Here is a 20,291-nt window from a genome sequence, read left to right as displayed (position 1 = left end):
GGCAGAGACAGGAAATGCCAATGACACAATCACAGGTGAATATCCCCACTCTGCCTCAAGGTGTTATGGGGGAGGGTAGTCGAAGATTCTTGAGTGCACCACTCAGCCATGCTGCAAGAACAAACCACTCCTGCTGAAATTTTGTCTTCCTGTGAAGACCAGTCACATTCACCTCTTCTCTAGAATACAACTCTTCTTTCTATATTTCAAATAAAGGTTTAATGAGCTAAGGGCTCTTAAGTGGGAAAAACTCAGTGTCAGTGATCAGGTATTGATGAATTAAGTGGTGCTTAAATGCACTGTTGATGACATTTAACATCCTTTGTTGATGAACTCTGTCATTGTCTTGCTTTTTATGGGCAGGATAAATATGGGAAAATTTTCCACATTGTCACGTGGATTCCAGTTTAGAAATGTTCTGTACTGGCTGGAGGCAGAGTTATTTACAGAACATGTCTCCAGCACTAGGTTGTTTTAAGATGATTGGTTCCTACACATTGTAGTGATTGGAATGTTTATATATAGTTGTCCCATTTGCAGACAAACATAAATAATCTACACGTTTTAATGGATCAAAAAATTGCCATCAAACAGCCTTGATTAAAATAAACATCCATGTAATTTGGCAGCTGGTCATTTTCAAATTCTCTCTGTGAAGAAGAGAAAATGATTTTGAAAAATTTATAACAACATTTGAGGTTTTAGCTAGCTTGTCTGTGGGGCGAGGCAATGTGTCGATCACATGTCGAATTACTGGATAGCTCCAGTGGATGTGTCAGCATCCCCTCACCTCTAAGCCACAAACTGCACCATGCATTTGGCCTCCCACTCTATCCTTGCCTCCAGACTGAATCCAGGGATATTCTGGAGTGACAATCAGAGGGTTCAATGTTGAGAACTTCACGCTAAGAGAGAGGAAAGTAACCATGAGGGACTGCACAATCCAGCTCATTAATAATCAATTGGATCATTGGTAAAACACTGACTTATGCCATTAGATGTATCCAACACAATGACAAAGTTGAGTACTCTGTTATCATTTTTAAGAACGGTATTCTTAAAACCCCCAGTGTCGGGCACCAATGGGGATTGGTGGATGCCAGATAAGTGAGTTTGCAGGTTGCTTGAGATTGCTTGATACATGGATTGGCGAACTCACCGCTAGGGGACAGCAATTTTTAACATTTTGTATTTTTTACCTCTTTATTTTCCATGATTTTTTGGCAGTTGCTTGAGGGTCCCAGTTGCATGAATTCCAGATAACAGGGATTTTACTGTACATGGAAATAAGCTTTATTAAAAATGTTTTAAAAAACACATTGGACAGAAATCCATATTAATAAACCACATATGAGCACTTTCATAAATTGATAATGTGTTTGACTGTAATTATCTTGGAGGCACAAATCCAAATATTCCAAAAGGATGTTTGATTCAAAACTGGTGGGTAAGGACTGCAACTACATTACAAGATTCCCATTAGCATTAGCATAAATTTGAACCTCCTATTTTAGTTTTAAAATGAGAAATTTACAAGCTCACCAGCAATGAAAGATGAGAAGAAAAATTCCTTTGCACATGATCCTTTAATGCAACTGGGAACATGCCTCAAGAACTAACCTAAAAGTAGTCAAGTAACTATGAAAAAAAATGCTTGGAATTTCCTGAAAGTGTGATATAACAAAGAGTCTGCTGCATTACTAATTAGTTTTGAAGTTTTGTAATGCAGGAAATATTTAAAAAATATCATTTCAGATACTCATTTTCCTGCCTCTGGGTTTCTTCTTGCAGTTTTGGAGGATTTTTTTTCCTGTAAGTGTAGACATTTTTTTTTAGTTTGGAATACCTGCAATATCTTAATTACCAGAGGGATTGTGAGCTCTGGGGCAGTTCATGTGTAGTTTGCACATTCTCTGATTGACTGAGTAGGTTTCGATTGGCTACTCCGGTTTCTTCCCGTATCCCAGTGATGCTACTGGTCTGTTAAATAGTTCCCTCTATCTCTCTGCCACCTTTCCTCCAGCTCTGCATTCATAGAGCTACCTCCTTTCCTGATCAAATCTCATCATTTCTCTCCTGCTCTCCTATCCATGTCCATCTATGGCTTCTTGGCATTTGGCCTAAACTCCTCTCCCTGCCCCTTCTTCCCTCTTCCCTCTATCTTTTTATTCAGATGTCTGCCTGAATTTTGCTTATACCTGAAACATTGATGCTATATCTTTGCCTTCTCTGGACACTGCGGGACATGCTGAGTTCCTCCAAAGCATTTGTGTATTAACTAACATCACAGAATCCGCAAACTTTCTTTTTTCACTGCAAGTATTCCATCTGACTTCATTACCACACTTTCTAGATCTATTGCCACTTTTTAGGGAGCTATGGTCTTGCACCCCACAATCCCTCTTCAGACCAATAACTGTTAAAGAATTACCCTTCAGTGAAGGTAAATGGCAATAAAAAATAAAGGGTATTTGATGGGATTTGAAGTAAGAATGGTTAAGTGTTGCAGGAGTAAAGGGAAGAGGGTAATGAAAAAAAAACAGAAAATACAATGGTGTGGGGCAGACCTAACAGGTCAGGATAGACCAATAGAGAGAGAAAATCTCAGGTAAAAGCACAAATGAATGACTGGCAAAAATGGATGGTTCTGCCACTGTCAGAAAGGAAGAGTGAATTACTGAAAGTTGGGAAGTCGATATTGAGACTGAAGGCTGCAGAGATTGGGTGTTGCTTCTCAAGCTTGGTTTGGATCTCATTGTAACTGCATAACGGGCCACAAAGAGATAGATTTGAATGGGGATGGAAAGCAAAATTATAAGGAAGGTCATTTGAACTGATGAAATGGCTCTGCTGGACGCAAGCATGGGCCAATGGACCAAATGATCTCAGTCTGTGACATAAAGTAACTAAGTAAAATGGTATTGATGTTAGCATTACGATTGGAAAATCTCAGATTATAATTCTGGGTTTCAGTTGGGAGGAGGTCAGGCCTTAAAAAGTATTTTAAAATGGTGATATTGGAAAACTGTCATACATATTCAAATAAATTATGCACTGACATTTCCAGGTCAATTTTCCAGTGCATGAGGTTTCATCTGGAAATGATTAGTAGTACATTCTGACACATTCAATTCTTTTTATATGCAATTTTCACTTGAGAAAAAGAAGCTAGATGATCTAATTTCTCGGCAAATTTTTCTTGGGAGCTGGGCAAGGTCGATCTACTTTAGAAATGAAGTCTTATATCTCCAATGAACATGTCTCCTTCTTCACACAAGTCTTCACAACTTCAGGATCTGTCAGAACTCAAATTACACATCTTTGTGTTCTTTTTCCACATTATAGAAATGAATAAATTTTGGATCTGAACTTATGAGTTTTGAGTTCCATTGTATTTTCTTTTTAATTCCTTGAAGTAATTCTTCTTTTTTTGTTATCTCCATCTTTGTTCCAGTCTATCCAAATAGAATGTCACCTATTCCATCACAAGAAGAAATGCTGCTATTTGGACTTCTTCTTCTGTCCTAGGTTCAATGGCCTCTGAATAATTCTAATGAGCTAACTCAAATCTCTTGTACTATTCTGCAACATTCCTATCACTGCTCTGAATGCTTCCGTGGCTGAGAAACCCTCCTAGATCTATCATTTTATCTTTCAAACAATATAACTAGTCCCAAGATATTCATAGTGAGTGTTATTTTAAAAAGACCCACTTCCCTACAATCACCATCATGTATTAATTCTGATTTAATTAAAATTGCAGTTGAGATCTCTTAACAAAGAGAGATTGAGTTTTTTAACTATTAAATTGGATAATTACATTAATCTCAAGGAGTTGAGCATTTTGCAGAGTGCTTTGTTTGTCAATCTCTCATTGAAATATCCAGGAATACATGTGAAATTGTTAATTTAAAAAAAAATAAAGCTTTCATTGACAAAGGTACTTATTTAGAGAGGTCATTGATGGATTTCTTTACAACTTCCCAGCTTCATGCACATCATTCCCTCAATTCCATGGTAATGAGTGAAAAGTGTATTTATTGTTAGTAATCATTCATGCATCTTGGATTTTTTTTGAAAAATTAAAGGTCCTGAATAAATACAAAAAGGTTTGCTAGATATGGTCTATCTTTTACAAATCCCAACTGGCTCTCTCTGAAGAATCAAATTGTTTCTATGTGCTCAAATTATTTCTATACAAATTCTAGAAGATCTCACAATGCTTGGTTTCTTTCTCCCCTTTCTTAAATAATAGAGATTTGATTAGTTTTAGTGGTCAGTATGTGTTGAATCCTGGATTCATTCAAGGGAAAGCAGCTTTCTTTTATGCAGAGAGATTAAGCATGTTCTCTGAAGATTAGAAGAATGACAGATGATTATATGAAACATACAAAATTCTTACAGTGGTGACTAGTTAAATAGACACAGGCTGGAGTGTCTAGCTTTGCATCTCAAAAATAAGGGATCAGCCATTCAGGATCAAGGTGAGATTTTCTTTGACTTAGATGTTTCTTGACACAACTCGATTCTGGAAATACTTGAAATATATTCTAGATAGATTGATAATTTTTAGAGGTATTTTGGTAATTAAGGAATATGGAGATAATGCAAAAAAGTAAAACTGATGTTAGAGTAAATATTTTTTGTAAAGTTTTTGGCAAGGTCCATCCTAGTTTGAGAGCCAGAAGATTAATCCACATGGGATCCAATGCAACAAGATAGATAGGGTTCAAAATTAGTTTGGCCAAAAAGGATGTTGGTGGGGTTTTATACTGTCTGTGGGTCTGTAAACAGTGAACATCTCGAATTGGAGCTGGTGTTAAACTTAGAGCTGTGTTCACTTTGGGAGGTTAAATGTAAAGGTAAAGTATATGGTTATTGGAAGGACCATTAAGAACATTGGTCTATAGAGGGATTGTGGGGTGCATGACCATAGCTCCCTAAAAAGTGGCAATAGATCTAGAAAGTGTGGTAATGAAGTCAGATGGCATACTTGCGGTGAAAGTTTGCGGATGCTGTGATGTTAGTTAATACACAAATGCTTTGGAGGAACTCAGCAGGTCCCACAGTGTCCAGAGAAGGCAAAGATATAGCACCAATGTTTCAGGTATAAGCAAAATTCAGGCAGACATCTGAATAAAAAGATAGAGGGAAGAGGGAAGAAGGGGCAGGGAAAGGAGTTTAGGCCAAATGCCAAGAGGCCATAGGTGGACATGGATAGGAGAGCAGGAGAGAAATAATGAGATTTGATCAGGAAAGGAGTTAGCTCTATGAATGCAGAGCTGGAGGAAAGGTGGCTGAGAGATAAAGGGAGAGAGAAGGGGAGAGAGAGAGAGAGGTGGGAAGATGAAGGAAAGGAGACATGAGGATAGGAAAAGAAAGAGATGGGGAGGCTAACAGAAATTGGAGATTAACGCCATCTGGTTGGAGGGTGCTGAGATGTTGTTCCTCCAGTGTGTGGGTGGTCTCAGTTGGGCAGTGCATAAGACCATGGATAGACTTTTCAGCATGGGATTGGGGCAGGAAATTGAAATTGGTTGGCACTGTGGAGACGCTCAGAATTACAGTGGCTCAGAATTACAGTGGACAGAGTGAAGATTCTCAATGAAGTGATCTCCCAGTCCATGTGCAGCCTCTCTGAAGTAGAGGAGACCACAATGGGAATGCTGGATGTAGGAGATAACCCTTGCAGATTGACAATTGACATGTTACTTCTCTTGGAAGAACTGTTTGTGGCCCCGAATGATTGTGATGGAGCAGGTATTGGAGCAAATTTAGCACTTCCTGTGGTCACAGGGGTAGGCATTGTTACCTACACCACCAAGGTAATGATAATAAAAGTCGGGAAGTTATGTGGCTACCGTGTGAAACTTTTGTTAGGTCAGTTGGAGTATTGCATATAGTTCTGATTACTGGAAGAATGTGGAGGTTTTGAAGAGGGTGCAGAAGATTCACCAGGATGTTGCCTCAGTTAGAGAGTATTAGCTATAAAAATTGTTTTCTCTGGGATGTCAGATGCTGAGGGACCACCTAATAGTAACATGCCAAACTGTGAGAGACCTAGATGCTGGACTGTCCAAGTCTTTTTCCCAGGATGGAAATGTCAAGTACAAGAAGGCATCATTTTTAAGGTGAGAGGGAAATAACTTGAAGAAGATATACGAGACAATTTTTTACACAAAGAGTGGCAGGTGCCTGGAAATCACTGCAAGGACAAGGGGTGAAAGCAGCCTAGGCAGCATTTGATAGGCACATGACCAGGCAGGAAATGGAGTAATATAGACCATGTGCAAGGAGATATGCAATTTAAATTGGCATTATCGTCAGCAGAGGCATTATGGATGAAGGGACTGTACTTGTCCTGCGCTGTTCAATGCTCCATGACAGCAGTCCCTTCGTAATTGACGCTGGAAAACTCTGTTCTATTCTTTCTTGCATTTCTATATTTCTATATAAAGTTCATTGTCATTCTGAAGTTTGCTACTTTTTTTTTTATCTTCCTCCAGTATGGAAATTAAATTTTGTCACATACCTGTCAAACTCAAGGAAAATAGAACAAAGAACACGCAAACAGGCCTGTTCGGCCTTTCTAGTCTGTGTCGAATTATTTATCTGCCTAATCCCGCTAAATTGTACCCGAACCATATCCCTCCAAACCTTCCCCATCCATGTAGCTGTCCAAATTTGTATTAAATGTCAAAATTGAGCTTGCATTTACCAGTTCAGCTGGTAGCCAACTCCACACTCCCACCACTCTCTGCATGAAGTTCCCCCTAATGTTCCCTCTAAACTTTTCCCCATTCACCCTTAAGCCATGTCCTCCAGTTTTACCTCACCTAACCTCAACAGAAAAACTCTGCTTGAATTATGCTATCTCTACCCATAATAATTTTGTATATCTTTATTAAATCTCCTCTCATTCTTTTGCACACCAAGGAATAAACCATATAAACCATATAACAATTACAGCATGGAAAAAGGCCAATTTGTCCCTTCTCGTCCGCACTGATCCAAGTACCCTCCTCTAATCCCACCTACCAGCACCATGCCCATATCCCTCCATCCCCCTCCCATCCATATACTCATCCAACTCTTTCTTAAATGACAAAATTGACCCTGCCTCCACCACCTTTCCTGGAAGCCCATTCCACACAGTAGCCACTCTCTGAGTAAAGATGTTACTCCTAAACCTTTGCCCATCATCTCTAAGCCCATGACCTCTTGTATCCATCTCTCCTACTCTCAATGGGAAAAGGCTTTCCACATCAACTCTATCTATCCCTCTCATTATCTTAAACACCTCTATTAAATCCCCTCTCAGCCTTCTATGTTCCAAGGAATAAAGACCTAATTCACTCAATCTTTCCTTGTATTCCTGATGATGAAACCCAGGCAACATTTTTGTAAATCTCCTCTGCACTTTCTCTACCTTGTTAATATTCTTCCTATAAATCGGTGACCAGAACTGCACACAGTACTCTAAATTTGGCCTCACCAATGCCTTGTTCAGTTTCATCATTACTTCCCAACTCCTATTTTCTATGCACTGATTTATATAGGCAAGCATACTAAAGGCCTTCTTCACCACCCTTTCCACATGTGCTCCTACCTTCAGAGAACAATCCACCATTATTCCTAGATCTTTCTGCTCCACTGCATTCTCCAATGCCCTCCCATTTACCACATATGTCTTGCTTTGATCATTCTTTCCAAAATGAAGCACCTCACACTTATCAGCATTAAACTCCATCTGCCTTCTTTCTGCCCACTCCTCTAAGCAGTTTAAATCCATCTGCAATCTTTGAAAACCCTCTTCATCATCCACAATTCCACCTATTTTAGTATCATCTGCATATTTACTAATCCAATTTACCGCCCCATCCTCCAGATCATTAATATATATGACAAACAGCAACGATCCCAATACTGAATCCTGAGGTACACCGCATGTCACTGGCCTCCATCCTGACAAACTATTATCTACTACTACTCTCTGGTACCTTCCTTCCACTGTTGAATCCATTTGACTATCTCCAAATTAAAACCCAAGGACTTAGCCTTCCTAACTAACTTCCCATGTAGAACCTTATCGAAGGCCTTACTGAAGCGCATATAGACAACATCCACTGCTCTACCCTCATCAACATTCCTCGTCACCTCTTCAAAAATTCAAGATTGGTCAAACACGATATTTCCTTGTAACTCATTTCTTCAAGTCTTGGCAACATCCTTACAAATCTTCCTCTGCACTGTTTCAACCTTATTGATTTCTCCAAATTTGGTCTCACCAATGTCTTAAACAATTTTACCATAACATTCCAACTCCTATGCTCACTGCTTTGATTTATGAAGGCCAATATGCCAAAAACTCTCTGTGACACCTCTTTCAGGGAATTGTGTATCTGTATTCCCAGTTACCTGTGTTCTACAATACTCCTTGGTGGCCTACCATTTACAATGTACATCCTTCCTTGTTTTATCCTTCCAAAGTGTAGCATCTCACATTTATCAGCATTAAATTTCATCTGCCGTTTTCCAGCCCATTTTTCCAACTGGTCCAGATCCCTCTGCAAGCTTTTAAAGCCTTCCTCACTGGCCACTACATCTCTAATCTTGTGCCATCTGCAAACTTTCTTATCTAATCTAGCACATTATCATCCAGACGCTGTTTACATCCGGTACCGCACGGATGGCAGTCTCTTCAATCTGAGGCGCCTGCAAGCTCACACCAAGACACAAGAGAAACTTGTCCGTGAACTACTCTTTGCAGACGATGCCGCTTTAGTTGCCCATTCAGAGCCAGCTCTTCAGCGCTTGACATCCTGTTTTGCAGAAACTGCCAAAATGTTTGGCCTGGAAGTCAGCCTGAAGAAAACTGAGGTCCTCCATCAGCCAGCTCCCCACCTTGACTACCAGCCCCCCCACATCTCCATCGGGCACACAAAACTCAAAACGGTCAACCAGTTTACCTATCTCGGCTGCACCATTTCATCAGATGCAAGGATCGACAATGAGATAGACAACAGACTCGCCAAGGCAAATAGCGCCTTTGGAAGACTACACAAAAGAGTCTGGAAAAACAACCAACTGAAAAACCTCACAAAGATAAGCGTATACAGAGCCGTTGTCATACCCACACTCCTGTTCGGCTCCGAATCATGGGTCCTCTACCGGCACCACCTACGGCTCCTAGAACGCTTCAACCAGCGTTGTCTCCGCTCCATCCTCAACATCCATTGGAGCGCTCACACCCCTAACGTCGAGGTACTCGAGATGGCAGAGGTCGACAGCATCGAGTCCACGCTGCTGAAGATCCAGCTGCGCTGGATGGGTCACGTCTCCAGAATGGAGGACCATCGCCTTCCCAAGATCGTATTATATGGCGTGCTCTCCACTGGCCACCGTGACAGAGGTGCACCAAAGAAAAGGTACAAGGACTGCCTAAAGAAATCTCTTGGTGCTTGCCACATTGACCACCGCCAGTGGGCTGATAACGCCTCAAACCGTGCATCTTGGCGCCTCACAGTTTGGCGGGCAGCAGCCTCCTTTGAAGAAGACCGCAGAGCCCACCTCACTGACAAAAGGCAAAGGAGGAAAAACCCAACACCCAACCCCAACCAACCAATTTTCCCTTGCAACCGCTGCAATCGTGTCTGCCTGTCCCGCATCGGACTGGTCAGCCACAAACGAGCCTGCAGCTGACGTGGACTTTTTACCCCCTCCATAAATCTTCGTCCGCGAAGCCAAGCCAAAGAAAAGAAAGAGTGATATATATAAGAAATCTCAGTGGACCCAGCACTGATAGTTGAGGCACACCATGAATCATAGGCCTCCAGAAAAATAGGCAATCATCCACCACCACTTTCTGGCATCAATTTGATACATTGGAAGAAATGAGGGAAGGTTTGTCACAGTCTGTTCCAGATTTGATACATTTGCAAAGACATTGTTGATTTTTCGAGGGGGAACTATTCTGACGGCTGAAGGGAAAACAGCTTTTTGAAGCAGCTCTTGTGACCAGCCATTTTGTGGAATTCAGAACACAGCATGCTCTGTAAATTACTGGATCTTTTGGGTCGTTTGACCTGTGGCAGGAGGGTTTTTTGGGCAGCAAAGTGTTTCATCTCGATTGTGACTAACAGCGAAGGTCATATGGAGAGATCGGTGCCATGGTCTTGGAAGCTACTTGGAGGCCGCCCAGTTGGAGTCTTGCCTACAAAAAGACCAGGAGTGTTATGACCACAGCTCGTGTGGATGGATATTTCTTCAAAGGCAACGCAAGGAGAATTTGTGAGCCACAACTCCAGTCTTCCCATCAGTTCATTATTAATTCTGTGCATCAAATTTCAAAGGTCTACACTTCAACACTGAATTTGATATAGTGAACTTGGAAGAAACTTTCTAGATTTTGGACTGTCATAGCTTGGGTATAACCCACACACACACACACACACACACACACACACACACACACACACACACACACACACACACACACACACACACACACACACACACACACACACACACATACACACACACACACTAGTTTAAGAGTAAGAAATAAAATTAGTCTTTTAAAATTAAACACTGTCTGGTTCATTTTCTGTTGCTGCTTGTTAGCGTGGTTCGTAACACTGGATAAAGAAAGGTACAGGAGTCTGAAGACAAGTACTCAGTGGCACAAGGAAAACTTCTTCCCCTCTACCATCAGATTCCTGAAAAATCAATGAACCACAACTACTACCTCACTTTGTCTTTTTCTTTTTTATAGTGCACTATTTTATTTATTTTGAAATGTGTTTTATATAAATGTTAACACTGTGATTCTGCACAAAACAACAAATTTGGTAACATGTTCAGGACAATAAATTCTGATTCTGATTATATGAAGCAAATCATTCTAATTTGTTCTTGGCTTTTAAATTTATTTCTTGAATATTTCTGTTTCAATATTTGCTAAATTTGTGAAATTTATTTGCAAAACAATTAATCGCAACTCCTCCACAACAATAGTGAAGAATTACCTGTTCCTTGGTTAAGATGTGAATCATGGTTTTCTCCAATAATGGAGCCACACTTGAAGCATTAAGCCTGTTAAATTCTCATTAATACAGATGGACTGTCTCTTTCTAGAGATACACCATCTGACACTGCAGCCGTGTACATTATTGCTTACCATCTGTTGTTTTCTTGTTGACTACAGAGTGAAATCTCTCTCCTTCACACACACACACACACACACACACACACACACACACACACACACACACACACACACACACACACACACACACTCTCACACATGGACACACACTCACAGACTCACACACACACAGACTCATACACAGATATACACACACATACATGGACACACACAAAACATTATTAATGTATAGAAGCTATTTTAGGTGATCGACAATTAAATGGATTTATAAGTTCTCTCTATGGCACAGCTCAACACACCAGGACATATTAATTCATTCTGATCCTTCAGTGATATTTTCAGCCATGCAGTACATAATCACCAACACTAGCCAGGTCCCTGGGGCTACCTTGTGTAGAATGAGGGCTATTAGCAGGCCCTGGCACAGATGTGACTTCTGCATGTTGCCATTGAACTGTCTGTTTTGCAAGAATCAAATTGGTCACTCTAATTATCCTCTAATTACACTTCTTGGGACCTAGGCAATGTCAAAAGCTTTGTGTTTTATCAATACTTAATGCTTCCGTAATATAGCATGTAAACAGAAGTCTCTCTTATTTTGACCACTATTCCGTTTCCAAGGACAAAGTGCTTGAGATAAGGTTGTGCTTTACTGAGTGTTTATAGATTCTAGAATGGCTTCAAAAGATTTTCAAAAAAGCAAAACCACAAGATTTATTATTGGAAAATATACTTTTTAAAGGATTTTGGGATGTTTATAATAGAGCTAATATCTGTTCTAAACATAAACTAATATTTTTAACCTGATTTACCTATACAATACTGATTTACCTGTATAATACTGATTCTCTTGGATTATGAGAGAATCTTCATCTCACCATTCATGTCTGTTTTCCCTGGAGCTTGGTATTAATAATTTACAAATATTCATGGATACATATAATAAGGGAAATCTTTCTGCCAGAAATTATGTTGTGAACCTTGTGATTCAAAAACATGTTGACAATATCAAGAAAAATGTCAATTACTCTGGATTTCAGCTAGGTGATTTATTTGAAATGATGTGGAATGGCAGCAAGTTTCTTCTTGGAATTTTTGACCTGCTCACTGTGGTTTTCTTTGTAAACACTTTGCTATTGCTGCATGAACATGGAGAAAGAGGCAACATCTTTGCTAATTGGATGGCATATAAAAGAATGTTCACTGATGGTATTCACCTCTCTGGACTTCAGAGCTGTAAAATCTGAGGGGCTTTTGTTTCATCAAAGATGTTGGGAGCATGTCATGCTAAGTCGGCAAGGAGAGCACTCCCATGACTCCATAATCATCAGTCGAGTATTTTTAATTAATTCTTAGGTGGGGCTGTCACGGATGAGGCCAACATTTATCGCTTAATAACAAAAGTCTACAAATTTTCAAAATCTAAAATAAAATCAGAAAGTGCTGCAAAACCTCATAGAACAGAGAACACGAAAAAGGAGCAGACTCCTCAGGCCATGTCAAATATGATGCCAAATTAAATTATAACTCTTCTGCCTGAACATAATCCATCCCCCTCCATTTCCTGCATATTCATGTGTCCATTTCTGCAGGTCAGACAACATCTATGGGAGAAGGAATGTAGGTTAACATTTCAACTTGAAGAACCTTCACCAGAATAGCCCAACACCACATTGTGAGATTAATACTTTCCAGGTTACTATCGTAATTGTAAGATTTAAGAAGTCTGGATGCTCTGGACAGAGACTCTCTATCTGTGTCTGAAGGTCGCTATTTGATCCATATCTTTACAATCTTGAAAGTTAACTTTGTTTAGAAGGAGGGGTCAGATTTGACAGGATTCTTGTTTTCTTTTCTTTTTTTCTTTGTTCTTTTCTTTGTTTTACATCAATAAGTTAAATATGGCAGTTATGAATCCTATCATTAATTAGGATAAAATGTACCCTTTTGTTTATACAAAGAGATTGTCTAATTTAGTCTTATCTATTTTCTATCCAGAACTATATTGCGATATATTATTAGAGAGGGATAAACTGTTAATAAACCATATTGATAGAATTTGATGGCTTAAATAAATAAATAGATAGACAATTATGGATAGGTTTTTTGATTTATGTTATATGTTTAATTTGTGATGTGTATATGACACTACTTGTTGTTTGTTATATTAGAAGATTTTGTATGTAGGACTTATTAAACTCAATAAAAAGTATTTTAAAAATAAATACTTTCTTGAACTCCCACAATGTACATTTCAAGAACAAGTCAAATTAACAACATCCAGCAGGTTACAGGCCATTGGCTATCAGAGAACTTGCTGTAACTGCCCAGGCCAAGGGTAATCAGATATCCTTACCAGTGTTTTAAGATAGATGAGAGAGATGTAGAGTTCACTTGCAGAAATGAAGATAGGGTGCAAATTACTATAGAGAATATAGAAAGCACACAACAGTTCAGGCAGTAAGTGTGGAAAGGGAAGTAAATGTAATCAATGAATTTTCATCAGAACAGGAAAAAAAAAGATGAAATTGACCAGAAATTCACTGCTGGTGTCTAAGGATATGAAGCAGACGTTGTTTTTGGAGAGAGAATTTTACCAAGCCCATCTGTGTCACATTAAGATATTTCTGCAGTCTGACCCATGACCAGTGAGGACAAGGCTCTTGCCCCTGGGTGTCTTGGCAATTTCCTCCTGCATTAGCCTGTCCCGCATCGGACTTGTCAGCCACAAACGAGCCTGCAGCTGACGTGGTCTTTACCCCTCCATAAATCTTCACCGCGAAGCCAAGCCAAAGAAGAAGTTACTTCAGTGGCCTCCTTTCCCCAGCAACTAGAGGAGAGGCCTCCTCCATTGTAACGCTTCACCAGAATTTCAGTGCTATCTCTGAGAGTCTGAATTCCCCCACCGCTGGCCTTGAGCTCATCAGTCAAGGAGCACATTCAACACCAAAAGTGTTGAGGCTGAACACATTATTTCACAAATGTAGCTCATAATCAGCAGTTGAATCCCAAGAATGGAAGTGTTTAGCTTTTCCAATATTTAATTTATAGCAATCAACAATTCATTATAATCAGAAATAAGCTCCAAGCTCCATGCAATTGACTTTGAGGCACTGTGATTATTAAATTTGGCTCATACTGTTGGAATCTAGGGGTTAAAACATTATGAAAGAAATGATTATTTAATAATTTTATATTTACTGCATGGTTCAGGGAATGTGATTAAGTGGCAATGACAGCGGGAGCAAAGTTGGCTGAGTCCAGTAGGGGTAGAATTGTCTACTCCCAAAATACAGGGAGAGGAAATGGATGAAACGATTTAGGAGGAAGCTCAAACTGAAGGAGGTGGTGAGTAGCACAGGAGACACAGGTCAGACCAGAACAAAGAGTATCCTGTAAGAAACAAAGGGAATGGAAAGCCAGTCTAGGAAGAAGATTAAGGCATGAGGAGGTGTTAAGGAGAACAGAAGAAATTGGCCAGACAGGAACAGAACGATGATTGGAAATATCTGGGGTAGGAATTGATTTCTGTTCAAAATAATAGGATGGTCTGATCTTGAGGATTTAAGATAGGTCTACACCCGAGATAAACTGTAGAATAGGAAATTGCTGGTGACATACTTTATGTAAAAAATCTAGCAAAGGAAGCCAACTTTTGTTCTGTATGGTAATTTGGATCTATATAAACTGAGCAGACTGGTCAATAGGGGTCAGTCTTGGGGAATAGCTCACTGTGCAGGTGACCTATGAACTAATGACTGACCCAGAGCTTTGTTAAGTTTTATTCTTGTGCTATGTAATAAATTGACTGTTGAACCGAATACCTTCTCCTATCCCTTCAATCAAAGAACACGCTGGACTCAGACCACACATAGACTAAATTAAGAGTAAGGTAAAGCCAGAGTCCGACAATACACAAAAAAGTCTCAGGTTTTTAACTAGGCTGAAACTAACTCAGTTAGTTGCGATGCTGCCTCACATCTCCAGTGACCCAGCTTCGCTTCTGATCTCCATTGCTGTCCGTGTGGAATTTCCAACTTCTGCCTGAGATGATGTGGGTCTCCCCAGGGTGCTTCAGTTTACACCCTCAACCCAAAGACATGTGAGTCAGAAGGTTAATTGTCCACTGTAAATTATTCCTTGGATGTAGGGGAGTGGTAGAAATTGGGAAGAGTTGATGGGAATGTGAGGAGACTAAACGAGGATTATTGTAAATGGTTACTTAATAGCCGCTGTGGACTCATTGCTGTATAACACAATGACTGTAACCTTTCACTAAAATTTGGCTCAGAACCATTTTCATTGACCCCTGCTCTCATCTCTTTGGTTATTGCTTAGTAGAATGTCGAGCCAGATTAAAGACAACAAGTGCATTGGGTCACTGTCATCTGATGTTGATGTGAATCCATCTGTGGTGTTAGCTGTGTCTATGGAAGTGAAGGAGCACCGCACTCCAGCAGGGAATTCAAATATTATTCTCTCTAAAATAATTTGTCAACTCAACAGACAAAAAAAAAAGGAATTCACTTGCTGCAAGAGCTTGCACGCCGTTCATTTTAATTAAACGTCATAATACACATTTGCTGAACATTTCTGTAGCGCATAAAGATATTTTCTGGGTTTTCAGGAATGGGACTGTTTTGAAGGCTATTTTAAAGTTATGGTACTGGGAAAGCATATCTCATGCCTTTTGTAGAGAGCTAGTCCTTGCTGCTGTTCTCAATACAAATATACAAGCCAGTTACAAATGTTACCCCATTTTCAGGATTCAGCAGCCCACTGATTATTCACAGTTCACTCTGCTTGGCGAGCAGCAGATTTCAGACTTTGCTGTTTACATTTAACACCTTAGAAATGGGCTGAGACAGATTGTGCATCTCTTATTGCTGGTGTTGTGGATGACACCCTGCTCATTTAAGAAAATGGATCCCATGAGGAATTCATCATTAAGTAACTGCACATTACTTGTGATAAACTTTTACTATTAAGGTCACAATCATTTTCTAACATTCCAGCATGCACTGACAGGCTCTTTTGCCACTTATAGTTCCTTGTGATTCCAAAAAAATATACTTAGCGAAGTAGCCGCCAGCTCTGCTAAATGCTTAGCTTATAATTGCATCACACAGCCTATTTCCTGATTTAATGTACAGCTAGTGCTTAATTTGGGATGGAAAGATTTACTTAAGCATCCAGAAAGTAGGGAAAAACATAATGTCTTAAGCATGAGTGCCTCAAACTCCTTTATTGAGGTGAATGTAAGGGACATGTCTTGGCATCAAGGTGGAATTTGGTCAAATTCACAAAGAAGCCCTGCTAACATTGACGTCAATGAGAATCAAGGAGTAAATCCTCTCAGAAATAACTAGGGAAGGACAATAAACATTAACACTGACTCCTAAATGGGGTTGAAACAAATCTGCTCAGGTATCATAGCATCGTTTGAGAAGATTGAACTGGAGTTGGGTGAATGCAGGCATCAGTGGAAGAAGGAGCACTGGTGGAAGAGAATCAGGAGTCAGACATCAGGCACTTTCAGGTAGACCAAACACTTGTTTGTAAAGGTGGAGATTCTTCACCCTTACAGCTAAAGATGTATCTTCCTGAATGCGCCACGGCCAGCTCCAAGGCGCTAATTCCAACCCTTCTCAAGGAAGGATAATCGGTGGAGCACTACGCTCTGCAGCTCGACCTGAATGCACAGATGCTGCAAGAGGCTGGTTAGGGGCGGCCTAATGATGCCGAGCCTGTGAGCCATCTCCCCACTCACCCCTCTCCCTCCAAGACAGGGGTGGCGAGGCAGCAAGAGCCTTCGGGGCAGCGGGGACTGTCAGAGTAGCAGAAGCCCTTGGGGCAGCGGGAACTGGTGGGGCAGTGGGAGCCAACGGAGCAGCGGAAGCTCTCTGTGGGGGCCAATAGGGTAGCAGGAGTTGTCAGCATGGGCCGGTCGGCCAGCGGGGGCAATCGAGGTAGCAGGGAACAGCACGGCAGTGGGGACCATCGGGGCAACAGAAGCCCTTGGGCAGTGGGGACCGGTGGGGCAGTGGTAGCTGGCAGGGAAGTTGGAGCTGTCAGCGGGGGCCAGTGGGACAGCAGGTGCAATCAGGGTAACGGGTGTCCGTTGGGACACCTAGGACCGGCAGGGCACTGGGGACCATCAGGGCAGCAGGAGCTGTCAGCGGGGCAGCAGGGGCCGGCAGTGCAGCAGGAGCCAGTGGGAGCCATCGGGGGCAGCTGACGGGGCCATCTCTGCTGCTCAAAACAAGGCAGAGCAATGGCCATCTTTCCTACCCATAATCCCCCACACAGCTGGAACTATTCTGGGGACCACAGAGTGGTTTCAGCTGCCTGGGGGATTATGGGTAGGGAAGACGGCCATTGCTCTGCCATGTACTTATGATGGGTGGCACTACAGCACCAGTCACCCCGCCTCCATCGGCTCCAGAAGGCGCTATGAGGCACCTCTGGATATGGACACTGGAGCAGCCTTTTAGGCCTGCTAAGTTCTTAGTTTTCCACCAGCTCCTGTAGCCGTTCTCAAGGTGAAGACCTGACATGAAATGGCCTATAGTTAGAGCCAAAGGCCATGCGGGAACTGAAGATGCAATCTTGGGCCTGAATGATATTCAAATGAATCAGTGACTTTTAACTACATAACAAATGTCATGAAAAATGCATGTCAACATTAAAGATCACTGTAAGGGCAAGCATTCATTTCAATATTAGTAAATTGTAAAATGGAGTCTTGCAATGCTGTGGATACAATCCAGAATTAACTTAAAACCATCTTAAAGGCAGAAAGATGTGAAACTGAAATGGCAATTGGCCATTTTACTAAATTTAATGAAGTGAATTCATTTAGTATGCTTGAAGTGACGATGTTGACGTGCTTGACAAATCTATTGGAATTCTTTGAGATGGTGACAGGTAAAATAGATGGGGGAGACCCAGTGGATGTGGTGTACCTGGACTTCCAAAAGGCCTTCGATAAAGTCCCGCATAAACGACTGGCTTCCAAAATCAAGGCTCATGGGATTGGGGGCAAAGTATTGATGTGGATTGAGAACTGGCTGGCAGGTAGAAGACAGAGAGTTGGGATAAATGGCTCATTTACTGAGTGGCAGGCGGTGACCAGTGGGGTGCCACAGGGATCTGTACTGGGACCCCAGCTGTTCACAATTTACATTAATGATCTGGATGAGGGGATTGGATGTAATATCTCCAAATTTGCAGATGACACTAAGCTAGGAGGGGTTGTGTGCACGGAAGAGGGGGTCAGGAAGCTCCAGTGTGATTTGGATAAATTGAGGGACTGGGCAGATCCATGGCAAATGCACTACAATGTGGATCAATGTGAGGTTATCCACTTTGGTAATACAAACTGGAGGACAGATTACTATTTGAATGGCAATAGATTAAGAGATGGGGAAGTGCAGAGAGACCTAGGGGTACTTGTACACCAGTCTCTGAAGGTGAGCATGCAGGTACAGCAGGCGGTTAAAAAGGCAAATGGTATGTTGGCCTTCATATCAAGAGGGTTTGAGTATAGGAACAAGGATACCTACTGCAGCTGTACAGGGCCTTGGTGAGACCCCACCTGGAGTATTGTGTGCAGTTTTGGTCACCTGATCTAAGGAAGGATGTTCCTGCAATGGAGGGAGTGTAGAGGCGATTCACCAGGCTGATTCCTGGAATGGCAGGAATGACTTATGAGGAAAGATTGCGCAAATTGGGATTGTACTCGCTGGAGTTTAGAAGATTGAGAGGGGATCTCATAGAGACCTATAAAATTCTGGCAGGACTGGACAGAATGGATGCAGATGGGATGTTTCCAATGATGGGAAAATCCAGAACCCGGGGCCATGGTTTGAGGATAATAGGCAAGCCATTTAGGACCGAGATGAGGAGGAATTTCTTGACCCAGAGGGTGGTGAATCTGTGGAATTCATTGCCACAGAGGGCAGTGGAGGCAGGTTCATTAAATATATTTAAGAGGGAATTAGATATATTTCTTCAGTATAAGGGTATTAAAGGTTACGGAGAGAAGGCGGGGACGGGGTACTGAACTTTAAGATCAGCCGTGATCTTGTTGAATGGCGGAGCAGGCTCGAAGGGTCGAATGACCTACTCCTCTCCTATCTTCTATGTTTCTATGTTTCTATGTTCAAAGTGTGCACAAATTAACATAAATTTAGAATTGCAACAAGTGCCAATGCACCATGTGAAGAAAATAGTAATTAATTCTTGTTTCTTAAACAATCCAATTAGCTCTTCCATACTGTGATCGTTTCCAGTAAAGTTGCTTACTTTGAATATTGTTATCTTCCAGGTTCTTCCTCCTTTTAAAAGCTTTCTCAAAATCCAGTTTTTCAGGTCTTTGAATATCCCTTGTAATTTCTATCTCTATTGTTCCAAAATATAAGCATTGCATCAATCTTCAGCCCAGTTGTTCTCAACTTTTTCCATTCCACTTGTATATCACCTTAAGTATTCCCTTACTAACCACAGTCATAAATAACCCCACCCCCATCCAAGTTTCAGCCTTATAATATACATCGTTTTAAAAACCAATATAGACTCTTACTAGGCAGGAATAGGGAGACATTGGGAAAGTTGCCCCAGAGGCAAGCAGCGTCGACCAGCTCTTCATTCTAGTGTCCCAGTCATGCCCTCGGTACACCCAACTCACCTCCATGCCAGTTTCCGGATCAGGCTTTCATTGCACCTTCTTTCAAATTCAAACCCTGGTCACGGGCAGTGTAATAGCATTGTGCTAACTGCTGCACTCATCATGCCACCATCATAATGAACACCCTCCTCCCCCAAGTTTACAAATAAAGCCTCACTAATATTAATATTATACTAATAAAGTTAAAGACTCTTAATAGGTAGGGATAGGGAGACACTTTGGGAGAGTTGCCCCAGTGGCGAGCGGCATCGACTGGCTCTTCATCCTGGTTGCCGCCATTTTATTCAAACAGAAATTAATTCAAACTTTATTCAAACAGCTCCTCTAGCTTAAGATCAGCTCCCAAGGGGTTGTGTGTTGCTTCAGAGAACATTATTTAAAACTTTTAATATTTTATTTATTTTAAAAACAAACAAATAAATAAATAGATAGATA

General features: G+C 41.1%; 1 long non-coding RNA gene across 1 annotated transcript; it reads right to left on the bottom strand.

The window, feature by feature from the left end:
- Positions 1-12,242: 12,242 nt before the first annotated feature.
- Positions 12,243-19,929, bottom strand: LOC138756242 (uncharacterized). Its single transcript, XR_011352896.1, has 3 exons — positions 19,857-19,929; positions 19,475-19,570; positions 12,243-12,771 (listed from the first exon to the last, which is right to left on the bottom strand). It is a non-coding gene; the product is annotated as an uncharacterized lncRNA (long non-coding RNA).
- Positions 19,930-20,291: the final 362 nt, after the last annotated feature.

This window comes from Narcine bancroftii, chromosome 3 (assembly GCF_036971445.1).
Source record: "Narcine bancroftii isolate sNarBan1 chromosome 3, sNarBan1.hap1, whole genome shotgun sequence".
NCBI lineage: Eukaryota > Metazoa > Chordata > Chondrichthyes > Torpediniformes > Narcinidae > Narcine > Narcine bancroftii.
Note: the sequence above shows the minus strand (reverse complement) of the source record. Positions and strands in the feature narration are given on the sequence as shown.